Below are 9,699 nucleotides of genomic sequence, written 5' to 3'. Positions count from 1 at the left end.
AGAGAGAGAGAGAAGAGGGAAGAAGAAGATGGTTGGTGGGGTTTTGTCTCTTGTGGTATTTATATATATACATTTATGTGTACTTTATTGTTTTTAAATTTCATAAATCTATTTCCTTTCTTTTCTTTTCTTTCCTTTTTTTTTTTTTCTTTTCTTTTCTTCTTCTTTCTCTTCTCATTTTTCAAATTCAAATTCATAAATTTAATTTATGTTATTTATTTTATTTCCTAATTTTAATTTGACATTTATGTCAAAATTCACCTCTATGGGTGAAATGACCAAAATGCCCTTCATGGTGCATATCGGGTTATTTTTATTATTTTTGTACCAAATAAATAAATTCTCTAAATTTTATTTTATTTTCTCAAAATTTTTCCTACATTTTTTTTTATATTTATTTCATTAATTTATGCCTCCTCACTATAGTTTAAGTGTAGTTCCAGATATTTTAACTGTCCGAACAGACATTAGTCATCAGAACAGTAAAATGTACGGACTACCTTTGGTGAGGACGTTACAGAGAGCTTCGGTATCGAGTGTGACATGCCTTGCTCGGCTACATTGTAGACGAGTGAGGGGTGTCACATCTTGACTCTTCGGCGTTGGTCCCTTGCTACCATGAAGCCGAGATCTGAAATCAATGGGTTACTTATTTTTAGCAGAAATACATCTCCTTGGGTCATTACCGATGTCATCCAGACTCTCAAGAGCTAGAAGAGTTAAGGAGCTTTGCCTCGTAGCCCATTGCTTCCCCTTGCATTCAGATTTGCTCACACCAGTTCTTCAGCTTTGTTTGGGCCCTTTTGGCTACTTTTTCGGGGATGCTTTTAGTGGGCATTATTTTGATAGATATGGTTGTTTAGTTTTTCCCTTAGCTTCCTTGTGACATTTTCATCTCCCATAGAATGGCCCTGCATGGGTTAATGCTTATCGACGATAGCGCTGCTATAGTTCCTGATCCTTTCTCATATAGGACAAGCTAGGGATTAGGATTTGGCTGGTTTTGGGCTAGGCCTTTATTCTCTGGGTCAAATAACCTTTAGGGTCTTTTTAGTTAGACTTAGTGGGTCTAGATTAAGTTTTATTATGGATTTAATTTTTTTTTTATCTAGATTAGAAATTTGTCTTACTTTTATGTTTGGGATCCTAATTGAACCCTTAATATTTGTACTAGCCTCAGGCTTTTAATAACAATGAATATCTACCTTTTGATAAAAAGAAAAAAAAAAAAGCTATAGCCCTTAAAGGAAAATGTTGACATGCCCAAAAAGAAATTTCTACGGCCATGTGTACCACGTTTCATCCTTTTTCTTATTCTATTCAAGAAATTGTAGCTTCCCTTTCTCTTATCTCTATTTCCGGGAAAAGGAAGAGAACCCATTTTCTAGAAATGAAAATTACTTTTTAAAATATACTAGTTAGAGAGTATTAAAAATAATTTAAAATTAAATTTGATAAGTTTTAGTCATAATAATACTAAAATAATAAAATAATTTTTTTTAACTGTATTTAAAATGATACTTTTATTCAGAAAAGTAGTTTGATACTTTTATTCAGAAAAGTGAGCCTTTCAAACTCAATGCCAAATAGATACTGAGTTTACCCATGAAGACAGAAACGATGAACATGGACCCCGACTCAGTGAGTGGAACCGAGTTACTCAGAACCCTGACTCGTACAAAACAATCTTCAGGATGAGCTCCTCATTCTTCAATATTTGAATGCCTCTCTGGCTTGCCTGAACCGCTGCTAGAATGCCGTGACCCGATTGGATCACTGCTTAATATTTCTGCCGAACTCCGGCTAGGTATTGGTCTGTTTAGATTGGCTACGGGACCAAATTACTCTGAAATCGCTGACAGATTTGGGGTACTGAGTCAGTGACTCGGTTTCGTGCTAAGCAATTGTGCTGTGTCTTATGCACCAATTTTCCCTTCAGGGTAGCATTTCCTTCCCCTTCTGAGCTCCAATCAGTGTCAGAAGATTTTGAAACTCTTACCGAATTGCCAAATTGTTGTGGTGTGATAGATTGTGCTAGATTCGAGCTTGTTGGAAAGACACATTGCAAATTGGCTTCAAATGGCAAGGTTCAATTGATAGAATTGCTGTTCAAATTGTTGTGGATTCATCTTCAAGAATTTCTGGATCGCAGGGATAATAGTGAGTCTATGATGCTTAAATCGACAACTTTGCACAAGGATATTGAAGGAGGGAGGCTATTGAATTCTAGCCCTGTTTTTGTCATCGGAGTGGCCATAAATCAGTACCTAATTGGGGGAAGAGGGTATCCTTTACTTCCTTGGTTAATGGTACCATTTGTTGATGCTGTGTCTAGCTCATGTGGATAGAAATTCAATGCAGCAGAAAATTTAATGCGAGTTTCTGCACTTAGAACAATTGCTAGCTTGAAATCTTTGGGTGTTTTGTATAAACCGATCCAAGAGCAAGCTTAAAACTGCTGTTGCTTTGATAATGCTTCACTATCGTGGGAGGATGATTCTGCATTGCTTGACGTGGGAGATTATTCTTTATATGATGAAGTTTCTCAGTACTTTGATGCTGATGTGGAGGAGAATTTGATTGAAAGGAAGGGTTCTGATAAAATAAGTGTATTGGCTACAAGAGTAACAGAATTTCAAAAAACCTGAGGATCTCTGAACTCCATTGCCAGCTTATTGTGGAATTTGGAAGGAGGCTCAATTCAACATTCTTGACATAGGTATTTGAGGGTTTTATTCATGAGAATAATAGAGTTCAATGGGAATTTTTTTTTACACTAACCTTTTGATGATGGGATTTCTTTTTCTCTTCATTTAACAATTGATCTAAGATGTATAGAATTCATCAGTTTTTGCAATTGACAAAGTGAGGATTCTTTTCCCACATGAGAATTCATTTGCTGCGCAATATTCTTTGTTGCTAATTAATTGGCTTCACTTTCGCATTCTTTTATGTGAACTCTTAGGTTGAGCACTCAAGTGACTAAATTTTATGATCTTGTTCCTTTTTCCTTCATTTATTCAAGGGGCCTGTGCTTGAATATAATTATATCAGTCTTTAACTTTCTACTGATTGGATGTAGCTGGTGTAGATTTTTTCATGTCGATGCTACTGCATACAAAAAAAAAAAAAAAAAAAAAAAAGAATGATAACAATGGCCTAGGATTTTATGTTATGAAAATAGGCTTTGAAGTCTTGTTTAGTTGCAGAGGAGCAAGCATAGTTAGCATGTACGTATTTGCAGTTGCAATCAGATTTTGTATAGGACACACTGACGGTTGTGCTGGTTACTTTATTTTTCATTTTCTGATAAACAAAGTTTTATTCAGGTAATTCTGAAGCAAGTTTATACACTCTTGAGGCAAAATAAACAGTTTTAGATGTACCAGAAACTCAGAGAATAGCAACTAACAAAGAAGTAAGCAGCAGCATTGCAATGTGCACATACTTTTCTTAGTCACATAAATATAAGCACCCGTGTAGGTAGACTTGGCCACGGGCTAGTTTTGGTCTGGAACCGCCGATTTCGCCAGCCTCATAGTTTAGACCAATTCCAATTCAAAATGGTTTTGGTTTGTAACAATTCTGGTTCAAAGCAGTTTCAGCTTGATACGGTTTCAATTTAATTCTGGTTTGGCTCATTACATTATCAAATTAAAATAAATTTTTAGATATCATAAATCTAGTTTCTAATGTAAAATAATTAAAGGGGCCCAAATAAAATGCAATATATTTTTTTTAAAAAAAAAAACAAATTTTGAATTGAGTCGATTCCTATTAGGAATTGTCTGTTTGAACTAGTGACTCGGGATTGGTTCCAATTAAGGTTCAAGAAAGGTTATACCACAGTTCCGGGCTGGTTCATGAACCGGAATCGTTGACACAGGCCATCGATTCTAGGTGTTACATGTGCTAGTCCAAGTCCGGTTCATAGTTCAAACCGGCCATCGAGCCCTCTTAAAAGTTCTCAGCATTTTGTTTCTGCACTCCTAAAAGGGAAATGCAAATGCAATAAGTTTCCTCACCCCTCGTAAAAGTTACTGCAAAGTTTCAAGTACCAGATAAGTCCAAACATTGTGGATTACAGTGATTAGCTTGCTTGAGCACCTAAGTAGTAAACACACTCACATTCCAAATATTGTAGATGGTCGATACAAAGCAAGATTGTCGTATTCCCATGATATCTTCTGGCCATCATTCAATTTGCTTGTGATTTCAAGTGATCCAAGGTGAACTAACACCTAACGTTTTAAGTCAATGTTTTCTTCTAGTCACATCTTCCAAACTATAATGACAACTAAATGTTTAAAGGAAGTGAAACCACATGACTGATTATATGTGAAGCAGCCAAGAAACATATGAGCTAGCGAATGAGATGATAGCTATCAAGAACTGAAGCAATTAAAGAGGAAATTTCATTAGGCAATGGTTGATGTAGCGGCAAAAATCTTGTCAAGCTATCATTTGATTGCAGTTCCAAGTTGGGGAAGAGGGAGGCCTAAGATGACATAGAGGGAAGTAGCATCAAAAGATTTACAAATTTTAAATGTTGACATGGATCTAGAATCTAACAGAGTTAGATTGTCATGACCCGAATTTTGGGTCGAACCGATGCTAGGACTTGGGTCAGCATAAGGCCCACGAAGCCTGTAGCAAGCCTAACTATTTTTAGCTCAAATATAAAGCTCATAAATATAGTCCAATTTTAAGAAAATAAACGGATAGAGTCCGGCCATAAATTGAACTATCCAACGGGGAGCCTTAACTCGCTCGATCTGTAAATCAATAAAACAACAATATAAGGAGCTCAGCTCACTCTCACAATCCTCAAAGTAAATAAATAATCAAATAGGAGCTCAACTCCCTTATCCCAAGGAATGAATATCTCATGCATCCAAACATTTCCACATAGATAAGGTTACAACTCCAAAATTTTAGTTAATACAACCCCAGATAATGATAATACACTACTGGTACTTGCGAAATTCTAGAATTTAACAAAAGATAATAAAAGTAAACTGAACTTTTCTGGTTTAACTTGCAAGAAAAGAAAGCAGGTTATTTTCAATGAGTCCACCAGTCACCTGACGAAAAATAGTTGAACAGGGGTGAGCGTTCGACTTATTGAGTAAGATATTGATTTTTAAATACAATTTCTATAGCTATCTAAACCTAATGCATTACTATGCATGAAATGCAACATACACACATAATTTCAAATAATTCAAATAATATTCTCACAAAAGATAATTTGGAGCACTCACACACTCGTGTGTCACATTAATATAAATACATATGGGAGCGATCCCCTGTACAACTTTCTTAATTCCAATACTTGCCAGCGAGGTCAACTCAAGTCAGATTTTCTCTTCATAATCCAAGTGCGGGGTAACTCAAAGCCATACTCACCCTGACTTATCCACATATAAGGATCAGGTCTCAGCGAGTCAAGCTCCAGCCGCGATTACCCGTCCTACCTATATCCATATCCACACTGCACACACCAACACACATACACTGCTTCAAATTACCTTAAGGCAACATCCACAATAATTTCATCAATAAAATATGCAACAAAAGGGCGTGCTTAGCATTTATATATATGTGTGTGTGTGTGTGTGTGTGTGTGTGTATAAGTGAATGCATAAGCATGCTTTGAATATATAATAATAATATTAAAATTATAAATAAAGTTACTATCTACTCACAGATTATCCAAATGTCACTGGGGCGGCTGAGAAGATGATGAAGGTTGACTCGGATTACCTACACAATCACATTCAAGAAATTTATCAATATTAAGTCAAAACAAAGAACTAAAGAGCCTAAGACACCCTAGGTTTGTGTTGAAAATCTGGCAAAGTTTTTCCTGTACCTAGGACCTACCTAATTTGCAAAATAACTCAACTAATACTTCTCAATTGAAAATGTCTCAAGCCCACAGTATAACAACTACACAATGCCCCTCTTGGACCTGCCAAACTAGTCATTTCCATATAAAATAATTATTTAAAAATTCAGAACATTACATAGATGGTGAAAAAAATCCATATAGTTGACTCCAACTAGTTTGGGATTGAGGCTTCAAAATTACAAGTTTCAAGGAAAGTTGTTAGGAGATTTTCTCATTTCATAGACTTTCTTTTGGTTATTGAGATGATATCCAGCCTCATCATCATTTTTTTTTATTGTGTGCCTGTAGAACATACTGCAATTCAGCTACCTTTTGGAAGCTAAAAGAATGAAATGTACATGCTTCCAATCTAATTGCTGCAAGAATACATATTGTGCCGAAGAATGACTTGTATACTATTGCTAAAAGCAGCAATCAAAAAAATTACTCCATGCCGAAGAATGACTTGTATACTATTTGCTAATAGCAGCAATCAAATAAATTACTCCATCTACAGTTGGACAAAATGCCAATTAAATTTGAGCCCTGAATTACATCTCTAATATAGGATATAAATAGTCAGGAAAAAAAAAACACAATTATAAATCCCATCATGAGAACTCTTCATAAGGCTTTAAAGAAAAAAAGCTCCTCCAAATGGGATAAATTTTAACAACTATCTCTGAACTTATCCTTTAACTTAAAAATGTAACATAAAACCCTCTAAACTTTTAAATTTTACACAGTAAAATCCCTCTAACTGTCAATTACTAATTTTTCAGTTAGAAACTAATGTGAATAGCTCCCACATGACACTTAGTCAATATTTCTCTTTCCTCTCTTATGCAAAGTGTAAAATTATTTTCTTTACGCATGAAAAATTATTCTGTCTATAGAGAGAAAAATGATTTAATTTACACATGGCTTGAGAGAGAAAGAAGAAATACTGACTAAGCTGCATGCGGGAACTGTCCAAGTCAGCGTCTAATTGAAAAACTGATAATTGGAGGTTAGAGAGATTTTTCTGTGCAAAATTTGAAAGTTAATAGGGTTTTATATTACATTTTTAAGTTGAGAGACTGTAATATTACAACTAAATAAGTTCAAAGATAGTTGTCAAAATTTATCCCCTCCAAATGCCACCATAGCATCAAATTAATAAACATTTCAAACCAGAGGGAACACTTTAAGAAGCCTTCATAACCAGACGAAACATTTCATACCCATTATGGGTAGACAAGAACAAAGTAAAGCTGGATGAAAAGAACTAGCTTATTGTAATGCAATGTAATGGAATCAAATTTTTTTATTGAATTTCAATAAAAAATTTAATTGCATTACATTACAGCATAGCAAACATTTAGATTATACTTCTAAGACCCTAATTTTTTGAGCCGAAGCGTTATTATTATTATTTTTTGTCTTCTTTCCCCTCTTCTCCACGTTGTCAACCATCCTTTCACCATGACAATGCCATGTGCTGAATCTACTACACAAAGAAGCAATTATGACATTGGGAAACCGCACATTAAAAATATATATAATGAAAGGCACAATTTAAATAATTGAGGTGTAACATTAAATTGAATTGATTAGATATTTTGATATGTATGCAGCTTAGTCATTTATACAAGTCTATAGTGTAATATGCGCAACACTTTTTCCAAATTTTACACGAGCAAGACCATTAAAGAGCTCCATCCTCCAGATAATGTAAGGCCTCATAGCATGTGACCAAATGGTTGTGTTAATGGTCAAGATTGAGCTACTTCTTGAGTTGGCTAACTTTATCAAATTGTTGTTTTAATGGATAACCTTCCAACTTCGAGTCAAGTTTAGTTCACCTATGTTATTTTTGTGGCTTTGAATTTTGGGATATGTTTTTTCACGGACTCGAATTGTGACCTGACTAGAAAGTTTCGCACTGCGACCCGATTGGGATAAAAAGTGAGATCTGTGGTGGTAGCGGATAGACTAGTATAAATATTGTAATATTCTACTCTTTGCGGCAGAGTTGTGAGATATTCGGAAAACACACTGGGGTTAGGGTTTGAGAGTTCTGATTGATTGTATCTTGCTCTTTTCATCATAGTGGAACTTTTTCTCTTGTCTTGCCCGTGGACGTAGACCTTACGGTTGACGTTAAATCCTGTATGATTCTTCTTCTCTTTTAATACTGTGTAATTGTGCCATTTTGTGTGTGTGCCTTAGATTTACGTGCTTGTTATACCAACCTATTTTGCTATCAATGGAATTGATGCCTGTTGAGCTTTGGCTTTTTCTTTCTTTGTGTGGAATTCGGGAAAACATATTCAATTTTAGGAACATAAAATTTTTTTGATTTGATTCAAGCAATTACCTTCAAGACAAGAAATTCATAAGTTTTCCCTCTATGCTGAATCATGATGCAAGGAATTTTATCATTTATGATTTTTTTTTATAAAAGAAAAAAAAATTATTAATTAAAAATAGAGTATAAAAGAAAAATGTAAATTAACATATTAATTTTACATAAATAAATCTAACCACTCATACAAAAAATAAAATAAAAGGTTTGGAAGATTTGATAGTATTGACGGAACATATAGATTGGCCAACATACAAGCTATACACTTCACTTTTTGACTCTATGATCTTTTTATGAATCTGTATTTTGTAGACTACTTTTTTTTCAAAAAAAAAACAAAATATTTCACTAATAAATAATAACTCCATTAAAGGAAGGAAAACACGATAAAACTCTATTAGGAGATTGCATATAAACTCAAAATCTACCAACAAAGATAAATCTGAGAATTTGTTCACTTAGATCTATCAACAATGACAGACTTAAAGAAATATCCCCAACATTTATTCTAAACATATACATATTTGAGAGCTATTAGAAAAAAAAAATAACAAAAAAAAATGGAGAGAGATCGATACAAATGAAAATATTTGCTAATGACCATTCAAAGAGGCAAGGAGAGGAAATGAGGGAGAAAAGGAGAAAAAATTGAGAAAAATAGGAAGAGTAGAGGTTTAAAATCTCTTATTTGTGGTTTTTATTTTGAGTTGCTTGTTTGTTTCTTTAGTGCTTTAGCTTTTGTTATTAAAAAGTATATCATTAACAAATTTTTAGTCTTTAATCATTCAGATCCTTAATTAAAAAACATTCTTAAATTGAAATTTTCTTATTCAATTGCACATGATTAAATAAACACATAACTCAAAGATAGAGACTCAATAGATAAATAATTTAGAAGATATATATATATATATATATAAGAGTGAAAATTTAAATAGCAATAAAACCAAATTACTAGTTACAACATGCTCATTAGTTGAGGCCATGATAGATCTTGGACAACATTCTACATCCAAATTCTCTAATACACATCATCCATTGTATAATGTGCTACAATATTATGTTAGTAGTATACCTTAGAGTATTTCATTTAGTATGTATCTTGTATATATTTTATTAATAAAAAGACAATTTCATTTTTCCGTTTACATAATATATTTATGTGTAATAGAAAAGGTCCATTGATATTTTGTTAGAAATTCTATTCTTACGTTGTTAAAAATATGGGTGACAGTATTTTTAGCACAAAGTATCATAAATTAGTTCACAATCGAGGATACTTCACACAGGACATGACTTATCCAGAAAGATTGTATTCATGTTTGTTCCCAAGGTATTTAAATGAGATATAAATAAGATGGAATGGTGAGTCTCATGCCATATAACAAACATGATAGGCACTTATACATGATAAGTAGGCCAAACCAGTGACACTTATGACAAGCACGTGGAGTTTACT

At 33.7% G+C, this 9,699-nt stretch overlaps 1 pseudogene; it reads left to right on the top strand.

Annotated features, from left to right (window-relative positions):
• The first annotated feature begins 688 nt into the window (after window positions 1–688).
• On the top strand, window positions 689–2,894 carry LOC110641707 (protein ALP1-like; annotated as a pseudogene).
• Window positions 2,895–9,699: the final 6,805 nt, after the last annotated feature.

The sequence above is a fragment of the Hevea brasiliensis genome, chromosome 14, assembly GCF_030052815.1.
Source record: "Hevea brasiliensis isolate MT/VB/25A 57/8 chromosome 14, ASM3005281v1, whole genome shotgun sequence".
NCBI lineage: Eukaryota > Viridiplantae > Streptophyta > Magnoliopsida > Malpighiales > Euphorbiaceae > Hevea > Hevea brasiliensis.
The sequence above is the reverse complement of the archived record's forward strand: the minus strand, read 5'-3'. Positions and strand labels throughout refer to the sequence as shown.